This window comes from Alexandromys fortis, unplaced genomic scaffold, assembly GCF_014885135.2.
Source record: "Alexandromys fortis isolate MF-2015 unplaced genomic scaffold, M_Fortis_MF-2015_v1.1 scaffold_35, whole genome shotgun sequence".
Lineage (NCBI taxonomy): Eukaryota > Metazoa > Chordata > Mammalia > Rodentia > Cricetidae > Alexandromys > Alexandromys fortis.
In genome coordinates this window covers 7,566,827-7,583,841 of record NW_026067913.1, presented here as the reverse complement: position 1 = coordinate 7,583,841, position 17,015 = coordinate 7,566,827, and positions in this window count along the sequence as shown.

Here is a 17,015-nt window from a genome sequence, read left to right as displayed (position 1 = left end):
GAACCCTCCCTCGAAAAACCAACCAACCAATCAACAAACGAACAAAACAAAGAACTGGGACAAAACAAACACGGAAATAGGGAAATAGAGTCAAAGTCAAACACTGGTGATAACACGGAAAGCTTTCATGAGAGGGAACAAAACTTAGAGGTGTTTTCAAGAGATAGTCCAAAAATAAGATTTACATAAACCCTGGAATGGAGTGAGTATGTGTGTGTGTTCATATGTGCATGTCTGGCGTGCACATGCGTGTTCTGGCTCTCGGAAGTTGACTCATATGTATCTATCTTAATGTCTTGTTACCTCAGCTTTTGCCACAGTACCTCTCAACAAACCTGGAGCCCGACGATTCGGCTGGACAGGCTGGCAGTGCTGCCTTCCCCTCCCCAGCTCTAGGCTTATAGTCATGTTCTACTGTCCCACCTGGCTTTTTATGAGGATGCTGGTGACAAAACCCAAGTACTCATGTAACTCACTCAGCCATCTCCCAGATCCTGGAGACAGATTTCTTTTTAAATGTAACTTATCCTGAGAATAGTCACACAAAGAATAATGATCGTAGTGAGTGTGGCGGTATTAATAGCTGGTTGAACTCTATGCTCTCCGCTGTCACTAAAAGAAAGTGAAGGGGACAGCTTTAATTACAACCCACAGAAATGTGAGAGTCACAGTGACTTGGACATTAATCCCAGATCTTCAAGGTCCATCAGGCGCTCCTCACCTGTGCCTGTTCCCTAGGGCAGTTGTAATATATTAACAATGTCTCTAAGCTCACCTGGGCTCCGTCTAACCTGGGTCCTCTCAGATCAGAGCAGATGAGCGTCCTTGGAGCGCGCTGAGGACGGAGCTGGGAGGGAAACGGCAGCTAAGGACAGCTGGGGAAGGGCCTGGGAGAGAACGAGACTTCCCTCTTGAGGCCCGGGATTCCCATGCAAAGGAAAACTAGTGTCTTCAGACACCAGAGTCAAGCAATGTAACTTGGGGCTCCAAGATGGTCAGTTTGGGGGTCAATGGGACGGTTCATCAGGTAAAGGTACTTGCCATTCAGCCTGACCTCCTGAGTTCTAGCCCCCAGGACCCACACAGTAGGAGACAACCAGTTCTCATAAGTTGTCCTCTGACCGCCACACACAGGCCACGGTACTCACACGCCTTCACGCTGACGCGCGTTTGCTCACACAAAATAAATGTAAAAGGAAAATCTTTTTAGCGACTGTCACTTTTATCAGAGTCTGACAGCGTTCCACGTTGCAGAATTCCATCCTTTATCGTTTCACATCCTACGTTCTACTGTGAGAGATTTGGGATGCAGCGAATGTGTTGTGATTCAAGAGCTCACATGGTTACTTTTTACAGCTTATGCCCAGCAGTATCAGCTCCGTAGCCAGCAGAAATAACTCCTTCAGAGCCGAAATCGGAGCTCAGATTTTCAGACGGTGACCCAGACTGAGGGTAAAGGACCCAACCTTGTCATTTTCACTCAGCAAATACCCTGGTAACGGCCAGAAAGTTCACCCAGTGTCGCAGTCCACACCGCGGTCCCAGCGGTCAAGCAACTGCCGGCCATTGGCATTTAGTCACAGTTGCCCACAGGCAATTGCTTGGTCCACTGAACCCGGCTACCTGCCACAGTGGGGAGTGCTGCACTTAACCCCAGCACCCCAAGTGCCATCTGTAGGTGCCTATGCACTCAGGAGGAGGGACTTGTCCCCTGGAACTAATCCCGAGGACAGTTCTCCATCACATAGGAATGGTGTCTTGAACAAGGAAGGTTTTGCATTCAAAACTGTGAATGAACACAGGCTAGTAAATACGGACACTCTGGAGCAAAGGAAGAGAAGCCACTAGAAGGAGCGTCAAGACAACCCTGGAGCCAAGGAAGGGAAGCCTTGAAAGGAGAGTGGAGAGCAAAGTTGGATGGGCTGCTCCTGCGTGGGGCCAGCTTGCAGACCCCTCGGAGAGGATCAGGCTGCAGCCTGTCACACACTGGGTGCAGCCAGCACAGCACCCAGGACGGGCCAGAAGAGATAGGACTTCTAGTGGGCTGGATGCGACAGCTGTGACCATCTACGCTACAGGTAACCCCCAAAAGAGCAGATAGGCGTGCGAGTGGAAAAGGGTGTGCACAGAAGCAGGGAAGCTCTGTGGTGTCTCCCAGCATCCTCTGCTGACAGAGCTGACCCCCACTGTAAGTCAAAGGACAAAGGTTTACCGTAAAGCCGTGTGATTGCATATGGAAGAACGGCTCTGAGGCTGGCAAGTAGTCAGTTGGCACCTACTTCGTGTCCCTTTCCTTCCAGGCCTGGAATCAGCCACTGGGCCTTCACTGCCAATGAGGCTGAACCCTGGAGCTGCCCAGGGAGTATAGCCAGAGGTCTCTTAACTGTTATTATGGGATACAGTCGCCCAGGACGGGCCAGGAAATCGGCTGATGTCTACCACCCACATCCCTCGAATCCTCAAGCATTGGTGATCCTTCCTAACTACCTCCCCTGCCTCCACAAACAGTCCCATCTGTCACCCAGATGACTCAGGTCTTCCTGTCCCTCATTTTTGATGATTTATGTAACAATAACTTCTGAAGCTACATGTAGACTGTGTGACTGTCCCAGTGTCTCCCCTTGCAGCCTTGAAGTTTGTGTGTGTGTGTGTGTGTGTGTGTGTTCATCTCTATCTTCACAGCTTACTCATGGGACAGCAGAGAAACACATGGCTGGAATCTGGGGAAAGCATTAACTCTGACCTATAGTAAGCGCACAGAGCTTTTAGTTTTAGAGGCAGCTGGCCGTAATCTAATAGGATAAGAAATGGCCATGATGTAATTCCTCCCCGGGAAGAGGAAACTTTGTAACAACATTACTTTCATGAGTATAGGTCACCAGGCTTCTTCAGGAGTTTCCAGGCCCCTGATGGGATTTGTGGGGCTCTAAGCGCTCAAGTGGGTCAGGTCTTTTTCATCTGCTCAGGCTGCTCACCACCAAGTCTTGCATATCTGTTCTACCATGGCCTGTCTCTAGTAAAGGAATAGCTCCCGTTGCCTGACCTGCCCCAGCCCCCACTGAAACCGCCCAACAGCCCAAACCATGCTGTTAAGTCCACCACACCGTCAGTTACACAGGTCTCATCAGTAGGAAGTCATTTGGTGAGAGTGCTCCACCTTATGAAGCTACCGCATTTCCCGGCACCCTTACAGGGCTAGAGCGGTCATACACAAGATGGATGGCCGCGCTTAGTGACACAGCCCATCCTTTGCGAGCCAGATGACGTCAGAGGCCCTGCAGTGCCAGTGGCCAGGCAGCAGTGTTCCCATGCACACCCCTCTCCAGGGAATGCAGTCGGGCCCCATCCTCCTTTCCAAACCCCTTCCTCCAAGAGCTTTAGTTGGGCCCCTATTTGGTTATATTTGAGGAAGGAGCATGCTGGGCCAAAGGCCTAAAGGAGAAACTATGCGTCTATAAAGTAGTGAGAAGTTTAGTTCCCACATACTGTCTGGGAAAGCAACCAGCCGAGATCATATAACACCATATCCAAAACCAAACCCTCTCCCTCCATTTGGGAGAACAAACTGGCTGCTTCGATCAAATCTCAATTCAAAGACTGCAGGGTAAGTTGTTATACTTTGGAAGCCTTACTGGCTATAGGACCTGGCCGCTGCCAGATGGCCTTGCTAATCATCAGAATTCACAGATGCCTTTGCTTTTTGTTTTTCTTTTTAAAGCGGGTATCCTTCATCAAGATAACATAAATTGACTGACAAAAGGAAATGATAGACAGCAGGCAGGCTGGGGGAAGCAGGAGGTAGGTGTAAATGTCCCCGCTAAAACCAGCACCCCACACCCAGGAGAAAATGTCCCTGCCCTGGAAATGCTCGCTCAACTCCAGCCAGTCAGGAAGACCCTGGCACAAGAGTGTCAGTTGTGGGTTGGGTGACCACTGAGAAAATGGCACAGGGCTGAGGAGTGTGTGAGCCTAAGAAAGCAAGAAGCCAGGAGGAAGGGCCACGAGGCTTGGCTAAAATTAGAACTTATCAGATAGATTTAAGTCCGGAGAATGTTATCTCTCGCCACAGGAGGGGGGGGGTGCTGTCAAAAGGAACACAGGCCACAGGATGAATAAGCAGAAAAATAGGAGGAAATGACCATGCAAACGCGCCAGGCGTGCGCAGTGGCGGGCTGTTGGAGCGCTGGCTGAGACAGCAGGGTCAGAGCCCAGGACCAGAATTCGCTGAGGCAGAACTCTCCACACACCGGCAGACACCCTGTGTGGGGGAAGGAAAGAGTTTGCCCCTTCCCGCCTTTTCAGAATTGTGCATCCCCTCTGTTTGCAAAAAGTCAAGTCTATGGAGATGGTTTCTGGGGAAATTCCTACTTCCAGCACGTTATGGCACACACGCAGTTCACTTTCCAGAATCCAGATAGTTGGTGAATCCCCAGGTCCTTCCCCTAGCCCCTGCTCCTTTCTTGGAGCCCAGCTCTGAAGGCAAGAGGCTTCCTAGAGCCACCAGGTGGCTACTCCAAGGCACTAAAATACAAGCACACCAAATGTAAATATTGTGTGCAAATCTGCGGGGTCTCCACAAAAGTCAACGAAGGCCACCCAGTCCCATATGTAAAAGCAAAGAGCCTTTATTTTAATCAAGTTTGCAAACTCGGTCTCTCCGCACGTCCAACGTATTGGAATGTCCAGAGAACCCCGAGCTCAATTAGAATAGGGTTTTATAGTAGTAGAGGTGGGGGTGAGGGGTCTCTGAGGTTTAGGGCCCCTGATTGGCTGACATTTGTCTAGGAGTGTCCTGTTGAGGTGTGCTGGCAGGTGTCTCTATCTACAGCTCTTGGAATACCAGGCTTTTCCTTTGAATGGTCTGCTCTTGGGTGGGGGGTTGGGCAATCTCAGCCTGCTAGGCTTTATCTCAGGGTAAACTATTGAGACTCCAGACTCAATTTAAATTCATCGATGGCCAGAGTCCCAGGTGATAATGGTTGGAAGTAAAGAACTTCCTTTGGGTGACCTGCCCAGACTTAGCTTATCACGGCTGGCCCCCACAATGTTAAGTTGGAAGCATCACCCCAGGGGAGGATCAGGACCACTCCCACAGGGTATTTAAGTGGGTGCCCAGAGGAGGAACACGTGGTTCTGGGTTTTGCCTGTGCTCCCCAGTTTCCTGTCTCCATGCCATGCTCTCGGTCACCCGAGAGTGCTGCATTTAATAAAATACGGGCATTTTAATGATTTTTCCCAGAACACCAAGTACAGCCCCTCACCTCTTAAATCCTGTTTCTCAGGTCCTCAAAAGAGCTAGTTCCAGGACAGGCACCAAAGCTACAGAGAAATCCTGTCTCAAAATACCAAAAAAAAAAAAAAAAAAAAATCACCAAAGACAAAAGGGCCTTCTACTCCTTAATCCCAAGCCACCTTTTTTGACATCTACACACACACAGCAGTCAAAAGGTTCCTGAAACGGACTTGCTGAAACATGTAGTGTCTTAATCAACTCAGTACTTATCCACTCCTAGAGCAACGTTTCTCAACTGCTTTTATATGTTAGTAAAACATTACCAATAAGAGAAACAGTATTCCCTAAATATCTAAGAGGTATTTTAAAGAAGAACCACAAAATGTCCTCTCTAAATTTCCCCAAGAGAACAGATATAGAGGTGCACACCTTTAATCACAGCACTTTGGAAGCAGAGGCAAGGCTATCTCTGTGAGTTCCAGACCAGCCTGGTCTACGCATAGTGAGTTCCTAGACAGTCAGAGCTACAAAGAGAAACCCTGGGGTGAGGGGATGTGGAGATTTCCCAAAAGAGCTGGCACTCGGGAACATATGCAACTCCTTCCAGAAAGGCTGTCTGTCTGGAGTGGGAAATTCACCAAAGATCAAAGTCCCTCCAAATATTTTTATTCTAGTCTTATTTCAACACAGCCTTTCATGCTATATAAGCAGACTGAAGGCCATGTGTCCCAAGGTAGGAATCTAGCTGTGTCAAGAAGTATGTAGAGTCCCCTTACCTCCCTGGAGAGCACCTGACATAGGAACACAGGGGAGGCAGCAGGCACACAGCCCAAACGCTCCAGACTACACCCCAACGTTCTCTATTCCAAACGACCAGTGTTGCTTACTTCTATCTTAAGGTTGAGGATGTACCTCAAACAACTCATGCCCAAGAGGCCAATGTTGGGTGGAAACCCAACACCTCCAGCCCCCCAGTCTTAAGAGGCAGGCACAGAAGATCCTATTTAAGAGGCAAGAAAGAATTCAAGAATGAAGCTGGGGCTTCTGCCTGTGTGGTTTTTACTGAATAAGGACTCCTCCAGGAGGCTAGGCCCGGAACACTTGTGAATAACCCATTATGGGGAGAGGAAAAAAGAGAAGGCGTTGAGCATTTAAAGCTCGCGTTCACTCCCGCTCTTTGTTTGCCGTCTGCTCTGCAGGAAGGAAAAGAAACGCCAAGGAACTGGAGGTCTGGGGTCCAATCCTGCTCTGCTACTCCATCACTGTAACCTTGGCAGGGCCACCTAACTGTTCTGGGTAGTTTCCTCATCCGGGAGAGAGGAAGAGTTGCCTTGCTGCGGCTGCAAAGAACAACAGTGTGTCACGTAGCACAGGCCCCACACACAGGTATCCCCTGAGGACTGCGGCTCCTCCATTGTTGTAGGCTTCCGTACAGGACTCTTGAGCTCTGTGTTTGCCTTACAAACGTAAAGGGGAAGCAAAGGACCCACCCGTGGATGCAGTGAGAAATAACACATTAGAGGTGGCGCATGGATGGGACAAGATTAACTAGCCTGGCTCTTCAGTGCAAACCAGGGCACCATTGCTCCACCCAGTTCAAGTGTGGACAGCTTCGGCTTGAGGGGAGCTGCTGGTTTCCACTCTGTCTGCTAAGTCTCGAACCACCCTGCTGGCCTAGGTTCTTTCCACACCACTCAAAAACTTTGGGCCGGAAGCCGAGTTGATTTTGGTTATTTCTACTGGAAATAGCTTTGGAGAGTATGACCTTTGCACTTGATCAAGCCTAGATGTACCTGGCATGCCAACTCCTATCTTACACAAAGTGTCGACTTGGTGTGGCTGTATAGCATTTCCCAGTACTGCTTTCTAAGCAACACAGGAAATATCAAGGCTGAATGCTGAATTCAGATGAAAAAAAAAAATTATAAAAAAGCCAACCTGAGTTACTTATTACAGAAGAAAAACAAAACATGTCTGAATTGATTCAGACAGCCCACAATTTAATTGGTATTAACTACTCTACTAAAGAGTTTCTAAATGCACTTAGGTAAGGCGTTTTATTTCCATGAAATTGGATCTTTGCTTCCAAAATTTAATCTCCTCCTGCGGACTCTGCTCTACCCGGATGATGTAACGGCGGGGGGTGGGGCGCGAGGGGGGGCTCTTAACATTTCATTGCCAGGAATATAAATGAAATTGATCAGATTATTTGCCAAATAGTGTTTCTTCATCAGGGCCAAGTCCTCCCCTAAGCGGGCTGTGAAAGCAAGGAACCAGAGAGCAGACCCTGAGAATCGCATTTTCCCGTGTGACCGTGCAGGCCTCGGATCAGCCATGAAAAATTAGTGTGCACGAAAAGTGATTTTAGTGCGGCTCATTAGTTTAGGGGACCTTAGTCTGGAAAGGCTAAAGAATCATGTCCCTTGCGGGGTCAAAATAATGCTAAAATGAAAGCTACAAAATACAGAGCTCAGACAGTAATAAGCAGTTGTTAAGCCCTCTGTCCCAGGGCTGCTGCGACACCACTTAAAAGTGTACCCGGCAGGCCATACGTGTGCGGATGCTGTCAGTAAAGACAACAGGCCCAGGGCCAGAGCACAGGCCTACTCCCCACTTGAGTAACCCACAAATAGTTGAGTCCTCCCAGGGAAGGGCTGACCTTCTCCATAGGCCTCAACAGCTCCCAGAAGCCCGAAGCTCTGGTAGTGCCTTCCAACAGTCCCTGTTCCACAGGAGCTTCTGAGGCCCAAGTTCTGAGAAAACTTTCAACAGCATCTTCTGTAGGGGGGACCCCCATCCCCGGGGAAGTGGGAGGAAGGTTCAGGCTCCAGCTTCTTCTACAAAAATCAGGGTTACTTCGGTGTTTCATCCCAGAACACAGCATTCACGGAGCGGCTACAAGGCTCCCTCCATTGCCTGCATAAAAAAGTCCACTTCAGGTGAGCATTCTGGGACACTGTTTGTAACTCTGGGTTACAGCAGCACCCCAGACTCCCAGGGTCTGGTAGTGGCTGTCGCCAGTCTTTTCTGTTCCAGAGAAAATGAACTCTTCACTGCCCTAGGGCTGACTTCAGGTGGAGGGCTTGTAGCTAGGCTGCCATGCCTCCACCTGTCTTGTCACCCGGCACCTGTGTGACCATCTGACCTGCAAGGACCTATGCATTTCCTGGAGATGAGCAGCCTTAGATTTCCAATTTTTTAAAATTACACAGAGTGTGTGTTCTCCTGAAACATCCAAATAGGTCCTGGAAGATGGGCTTGTGATACGGTATTTGCTGCAGGTCATGGCCACCCGAGTTGAATCCCCAGGTCCCGTGATCCTCATTCCAATGGGGCCTCCAAGACAATCCCGTCTCAGCCTCCCTGGTGGGTTTGCTTTTGCCCAGATCCTGCTGGCACAGCAGGCTCTTCGAGGACTGAGCCGTGGCAGCAATCCCTCTTACCCCCTTTATAGTTGTTACGGTTATAAGGTATGTACTGAAATTCGTGTCCTTTTGTGTGTGTGTGCATCTTTGTCATCTGTGCATCTGCTGTGAGTGCCGGTGAGCGGAGAGCAGAGGACAGCTTTCCGTTCCTGGCTTTCCCCTTGGTCGAGGAAGAATTTCTTTATTTAAACAGGCTACCTGGTCAGAATGCTTCTGAGATCCCACCATCTCCACCTCCCATGTCTCTATAGAAACAATGAGATTATAGGTGTGTTCCACTGTATCTGGTTTTATAGGGGTTCTGAGGATTTGAACTTGGGTTTTCAAACTTACATAGCAAGTGTTTTACCCATTGAACCATCTCTCCAACCCTCTATTTTTGTTTCGCTTTGGTTTTTATTTACAGCCTCTCTCTCTCTCTCTCTCTCTCTCTCTCTCTCTCTCTCTCTCTCTCTCTCTCTCTGTGTGTGTGTGTGTGTGTACACTCTTGCTATGGCATTGGTGTGTGAAGTACTGAGGACAGCTCTTTATCTCTGAGCCAGGCAGTGGTGGCACATGCCTTTAATCCCAGCTCTTGAGAGGCATGAGCAGGCATGAGTTCCAGGCCAGCCTGGACTACAGAATGAGTGCCAGGACAGCCAGGGATACACAGAGAAACACTGTCTCAAACACACACACACACACACACACACACACACACACACACAAAGAAAGAGAGGGGCAGGAAGGAGGAAGGGAGGGAGGGAGGGAGGGAGGGAGGGAGGGAGGGAGGGAGGGAGGGAGGAAGGAAGGAAGGAAGGAAGGAAGGAAGGAAGGAAGGCATCTTCTTTATCATGTAGGATCTGAGGACCAGATCCAGAACACCAGGCTTGGCAGCAAGTTCCTTTCTCCACTAAAGCCACCTCACTGCACACCCTCCATTTCTACAGTATTGTTTTCTCAGTATTGGACTCGTGGCTAATAGATCTTCTCCTCCCCTCCCCACTCCCCGTCCTCCATTATCACTCCGTAGTAGTCCCGCTAACTTCTGGTCTTGATGACTTCAGCTCTGCTGTCTCTCGGCAGCTGGTCTTCCTGAACAGGTACTGTTTTCATCTCAGGCAATTTTAGGATTTTTTTTTCTCTTTACTCTTTTTGGATGTTTAGTTACGATGTGCTTTACTGTTAATTTGCTCTTGTTTAGCCTTTAGCTACGGTTACCTATAGGATTTAGAGGGGTTTCTTGTCTCTGACCAATTTGAGGACTTTTGGGCCCCACCCTTTTTCCCTGTTAGCTTCTGGAACACTGATGATAGGAATCTTGGGTACTTAGGTGTTCAGGTGCGTCTCTCTCCCAGATTACTGAGGCTCTGAGTGTTGTTTTCAGTTCACTGACCTCTGGTTTTCAAGTTGAGTGCACCCTGATATCTTTTACGTTCTCGGGGTCTAGCTCCTGTAGTCTTTGCTGCCGTGCTGAGCCTGTCCAATAAGGGGCTTTTGTTTTTGTTTTTCCTTAAGACCGAATTCTATGTTTATGAGTGTTTCGGTGCCTGAGGAAGCCAGAAGAAGGCACCAAATGCTATGGAACTAACGTCATGGACAATTGTAAGCCATCCTGTGGGCGCTGGGAATTGAGCCTGAGTTCTCTGCGAGAGCAGCAAGGGCTGTTAACCACCGAGCCATCTCCTCAGCCCCTGACCATTAGCTTTCTAATTATCTTGTATTTTTCTGTTCTATAGTTTCCATATTTTACAGCACCTATTTCTTTGCTGAGCTTATTTTTCACGGTGTCAAGGGAATCTGTTGAAGCATTCGGATGGTGAACCTTTTAATCCCTGTGAACAATGTGAGCGGGATTCACGTAGGTACTCACACCAGGTGTCTCTGTGTTTGTAGTTCTTTCCTCATTATATGTACGATTTTCTGAGCCTTGATATGACTTACTAGTCAATTTGGTTGCATCCTAGACACTTTAGTTATACTGCTTGGGGACTCTTGGGGGGACTTAGGTCACCTTCTGCATTTGGTCTGTGTCCCACCCCGTGTTCACACACCTGACTCATCTCAGTCCCATGCGGACCTATAGAATCACCCTCGACAGAGATACCTCAAACACTGCCTTTCCACTTCTCCGCATCCCTAATCCAGGCCACAGCTAAAATGACCTAACTCGGCCTGCTGGGGTGGGGGTGGGGATTGCAGCTGGTGGTGCCGCAGCGCAGCCAGGCTGGATGCGCTGGTGGAGATAGTGCAGGAAATCTTGAAACTGAACCATGCCCTCCCTGTGCGGGGAGAGCCGTGAGCTCATGAACAGGATGGAACACCTGTTATGTGAGGCTAGCCAGCTGTCCTGGCTCAGCCACCTGGTGGCTTTCCCAAAGCTTTTTGACTGCGACCCCATGCTGCTTCCAAACCTCAGGATCCAAGCTGCCTCTTACGCAATCTACTTGGAAGCCAGGTTCTCCAAGGAGACCCCTAAGATGATATTTTTTAAATTATCCTCCTCTTTGGACCAGCAGAGCAGTAAGGGGTCCCCTACTTCAAGAGAGACAGCTCCATGCTGGCTCAGTACCAGTGTAAAGCAAACCTTTGGCCTGAACAAACAGAAAAACCACCAGGTCAGGCGTAGGACTGGGCTCCAGTGTGGCCCAGAGAGCTCTCTAGATAGGGCCACTGGGCTCCAACCTTGCTGGGAAGCTTGGCTTGCTGCCAGCCCCAGTGACTTCGTCAAACATCACAATCAGCTCTGCCACCTCTCTCTGAAGACCGAGAAGCTCAGGCTCGAAGGCACTTTCTAGATTACTGTTGATATATCCACCAGTCTCTGACATTTTGACTCTCTAAAATTACTTATTTTTACACATTGTGTTTTGCATTTTCCTCACAAGTTGTATCTTTTGCGTAGGTAAGTCTAGGCACGGGGCAGTGCAAGGGGAAAGTGTTCAGAACAAATCCCTAATGCCACTGTCCTTTTGTATTAAACAAAGTCCCGATCTGATTCCGTGTGAGAAAGGCTAACTTCTTCCCCCAACCTCTCCTTACACTGCTGTCTTCATGTCTCTTATTTTCACCCATAAATGATGTTAAGACAAATGTACAGACATAATAAAAATCAGTTAACGTATCTAAAGCTTTATAAACACGAACGCATAGTTAATTATACACCTGACTGTAAGAGCCTTAGTAATTTTCAAAGAATGAGTGGGGCTGCAAGTCAGTGGTAGAGCATGGGACAAGCATGCGTAGGGTCCTAATTTCAGTCCTTGTAGCTGTAAGGTGAAATTCTCAAAGAAAGCGCAGAGGAAAATCTCCATAACCCCCTTAAATACAAAATAAAAAAACAAACAAACATGAAAACCTTGATAAATTTGACTTGCATCAAAATTCAAATATTTTGCTTTTACAAAGACAGGGTTCAAAGAATGGAAGGATAAGCCACTGACGTGAAGAAAAGTTTGAAGCTCACAACCCTTAATAAATGACATGTGTTCAGAACACGTAACTTTAAAGCCTCTGTGGAAAGACAGTTTAAACTGGAGGAAGATTCAGAGTAGACGTTTTGTGGGGAAATGGGATATAAATGGGGGTACATTAGCTATTAGGGAGATCCTAGTCAAAACTACCGTGCTAGCAGTACAATGCCTGTTAAACAGACATGACCACGTACTGAGAAAAATGGGGAGAAAGTGAACCCACACACATTGGAAAATCGTTCGGATGGTTATAAAACCCTAAACATGGGGGCTGGAGAGATGGCTCAGTGGTTAAGAGCATTGCCTGTTCTTCCAAAGGTCCTGAGTTCAATTCCCAGCAACCACATGGTGGCTCACAACCATCTGTAATGAGGTTTGGTGCCCTCTTCTGGCCAGCAAGCGTACACACAGACAGATTATTGTGTACATAATAAATAAATAAATATAAAAAAAAAAAAAAACCCTAAACACAAGGTTCCCAAGCTTACCAAAGGACAGGAATCTGTCCAAGAGAAATGAAAACCCGGGCCCTGAAAGAAAATGAAGTCAAATAAGCAGATAAGTACTGCGTTTGCTACTATGCCTATGGGGAGCCAAAGAAGCCTTCAGGGAACGTGCAAAGAGTGAACGCCATCTTGAGTGGACGTCTGCTGTCAAAGACCAACGCCTTGGATGTAGTATGGGAGTAAGCAAAGCCTTCCTTCTGTCCAAGCACTAGAATTTCCAACCATTACCCAGTGCCTTCAAAAACTAGCAACTGCAATTTCTGCCTCCTAGGTGTTCACAGCATGACCAGCCTACAGAGACCCCCCTACCAAAGTGTCTGGTTCTGGGCATTCTGCCCTCCATCACCCAGCTTTCTCACCCTTTTCTCAGCAGAAGCCTCCACACAGAACTAATTGTTCTGCAAGGGAATGTTATTTTCAGGTGTGTGACTTTTGTTTACGCCGCATTTGTTTAACTCCGTGAACTTCGTGAAGCTGTGTTCCTGTGCCTGTCTAAAACACCTGATGGACTAATAAAGAGATGGATGGTGACTAGCAAGGCAGGAGCAAGGGTAGGTGGGGATGGCAGGCAGAGAGGATAAACAGCAGGAGAATCGTAGAAGAGGAGAAGCAATGAGAGAAGGAGGAGAGGAGGACGTCAAGGGCCAGGGACCCAGCCCCTCAGTCAGTTACGGAGTAAGAAGGAAAGTAAGATATTCAGAAATAGAGAAAGATAAAAAGCCCAGAGGGAAAAGGTAGATGGATTAATTTAAGATAAGAAAAGCTGGCTAGAAACAAGCCAAGCTAAGGCTGGACATTCATAATTAAGAAGAAGCCTCCATGGGATTTATTTGGGAGCTGGGTGGTGGGCCCCTCAAAAAGCCAAAAGAGTAAAACTTAACACAATATGGTTCCTCAGCATCAAGGAGAAGAAAAGACGGCTCCTGAGAGTTCTGGACTTAACCTCTGAACTCTTAAATTCCTAGCCTCTGGCCACAAAGAGCATTATGCCTGGAACCGAAGGTCTGGCTATGAAACTGTAAGATTGCTTGACCAAACTTTTTGTGCCCAAGAACAGCTACTTAGTATCTCTTAGAGAGGCCACAATGTGTCCTCTGTGACGCTGATGTCTGTGGGCTGCATGAAGATGTGCCAAGAGCCTGATACACAGTGGCTCCTAGCGACAGAATCCTCTCCCCGCTGAGAAGGTGAGGGACAGTTTAGGCAAGCCATGGGTGAGCAGGCTGGCTTTGGCAGCTCGACACCCACTTTTCTTGGCGGTGTCTCCTGAGCGGCATGGACGTGGCCCTCCACAGGAAAGCCGATCAGCACCTTTGTGCATCCCAAAGACTCGGTGTCTCTAGGACAGCCACACCCAGTTAGAACCACTGATTTGCTTGGCTTCTCCCTACTGACTCCTTCCCTGACAGTGCAAACCCCTTCCCCACCTGCTGGCTTTATAAGTCAAAGGACTGACTCGATGGCACCTGCTTGCCCAAACTTGCTCTGTCTCCCCAAGTGAGCTGCTTGGTGTCTCTGACCCTGTTTCCCATGTGGGGCCGTGTGGCGTTTACCTGGTGATATTGGTTCCAGAGGATGACGTGGTACAGCGGCAGGCCTATGACATGCTATGTCGGTGGAGATAATTTGGCCACTTCCATTATTTGGTCGGTAAGACCTGGCGCTCCACACTGGTCTGGGGACAGAGTGTCCGAGTGCAGATCTGCTATCCGTTAAAACGGAGATCAGGAATCCTCCCAAGTCACACCTCTGCAATCTCTCAAGCATCCTTTGGCCTTCAGCAAGGACACCTGGGAGTTTTGAGGCTTGTTCCAGCTGCCCGATGTTTTTCTTTTTCCAGCTCAGAGCATCGCAAGGTATCAGAGACTTTATTCTGCCACTTCCCACACTTAATGGATTCAGCATTCGTTACCCTCGGCAGTGCAACCAGAAATTATCCCCCTCCATCCAGCACAAGGTGGGAGGGCTGCTCATTCCAGGAAGCGGCTCTCAGTCTAGATTGTTCCCAGGAGAATCCCACAGACATCTCACCTAGCAGGGTCCATCCACGACCCTACTGCCCACAGCAGCAACCCTATGGCCATGCTACTTGGCTATCATGGCTTCCTGCTACTTTTGGCCCCGATGTGGGTATCACATACAAAGGAGTAGCATGGTTGTTGGCCGTGCATTGACTGACGGCCTGGGAGATGGCTTAAGGCAGCAGCTCTCTTGTGCAACTGGCACAAGCCAGTTTCTACTGGTAACAGGCCCTCTTCTCCTAATGGCTGGCTATGCCCTGCAGCCTCCCACTCTGCTCTTCATGGGAAGTGTGGAGGCCTGTAGCTTCTTAAGATGGAAGCCATATGGACCACATCTCTCTCTCCAGTCAGTGCTACTGTGTTGGGGACTGTGGACCCCCGGACCCTGAATTTCCTGCGAACAACTTGTTTTCCTGTGCTTGCAGCTGCTCTGAGCACGAGACAGGGGAGTGGTTTCTGGTGGGCGTGCAGCTGAGGGTTGGGTGTGGCAATTGGTCAGGGAAGGCACTTACAGAAGCTGCCCTGGAACACAATAAAGTGGGCATTCTTGGGGAATTCAAGGATGACCCATGTCTCTGTCAAGAGTGTCTCTGTGTGTTTCAGTCTCCAGCGCCTCACCCGATTTCCGAAGCATACCATAGCATGTAGCACGGAGTTCATGTAGAGCTGGCGTGGCGCTCTACAGTACTGGGCTAACAATGCAGGAGTCGTGAGCTGTTAGCTCAGATGCAGCGACTACGGGAAGGGTCCAGGAGCTTGTGCCCTGTTAACATATACTAATGAAAATTCTTTCTGTTGTTTGTGTTTCTAGACAGGGTTTCTCTGTGTAGCCCTGGCTGACCTGGAACTCACTCTGTCACAGAGATCCGCCTGACTCTGCCTCCCCAAGTGCTGGGATTAAAGGTGTGCACTGTCAGCAGCCAGCTACAGTTTTAAGATAAGAAACTGCCGTGCACTGTGCCCCCGTGTCTGCCCTCTGTGCGCTGGCACCCAGTTCGCGAGCTTCCGGCAAGGGGCTGGAGGTTAAAATACACAGACACACACAGACAGAGACAGCGACATGGCTCATCCTTGAATTCCCCAAGAATGCCCCCTTTATTGTGTTCAGGGGCAGATTATATAGAGATAGCCACGCCCCAGCCAAACCCACCAGAAACCACTCTCCTGCCATCAGGAACTCCTGAAGGTCTCGTGCTCAGAGCAGCTGTAGGCACTCAGATCAGGGGATTACAAGAAATTCAGGATCTGGGGTCTCACTGCTCACAACAAGAAACAAAAGTTAAAATACCAGCAGTCACAGCTGGAGATTGGATGGCATACCTTTCCTTCAGAATACTGTCGTGGTCACTCGGAGACGTTAGTAATCCTGAAAAGGTATTTGCAGCTTTACAGAACCTGAGGTGATCCATCACCTACCTACCTTCCTCCGCCATTGAACTTTTAAAAACTGTGTGTGGAAGGTACTTTCTGATACTCTCACCCATTTCACGGGCATTAAACTGCCTAGGAAACACTACTCCAGGCAGCAGGGTGGGATGGTGGGGTGGGGTGGGGGACAGTGTGGGGGGGGCAGTCCTGGGTACGTGTGTATAGCGTGGATGAAGTCTGGAGTGAAGGAATATTGTTGACATGGACACGGCCCTGTCAAAGATTCAATGCCTCAGACCCACAGGACGGCAAAGCCCTAAGGATAATAGTACTGCAGTTTTTTCTCAGGAGACTGCAACCTGAGACAGCTCCCTTGGAAGATCTCCTGAGACCAGTTAACTCCTCCAGTACTGTGTGCAATAAAGTTGCGCTGTTGGGTAGGAGGTACAGCTCGGTCTAGCTGATCCCTGTCTGTCTGTCTGTCTGTCCTGTTTTCATTCTCTTTCTTGTCTCAGTCAGATCAAGCCCCAGCTGTGTGGAACCTGGGAATCACTTACTATAAACAGACAAGAAATGACACTGTAACCAGAGCTCTGTAAAACTCTCAGCCTGGACTCATAGTAACAACAGGGGCCATGACGGTACACCTCAGTGGAAGAGCACTTGCCAGGGCATTATGAGGCTCCAGATCATGGTTCTCAACCCTCCTAATTCTGTGACCCTTTAATATAGTTCTCGTGTTGTGGTGACCCCCCCCCAGCCATAAATTATTTTCATTATTACTTCATAATTATAATTTTGATGTTATGAATTGTAATCTAAATATCTGATATGCAGGATATCTGATATTAAGACCTTTATGAAATGGTAGTTTGACCCCAAAGGAGTCATGACCTACAGGTTGAGAACTATTGTCCTAGATCCAAGCAAGAAAGAAACGCAGTCTAAATGCTAGAAACATAGATTAAAAAATCCAACAAGCTTTTCTTGCCAAAGGCAAAGAAAATACA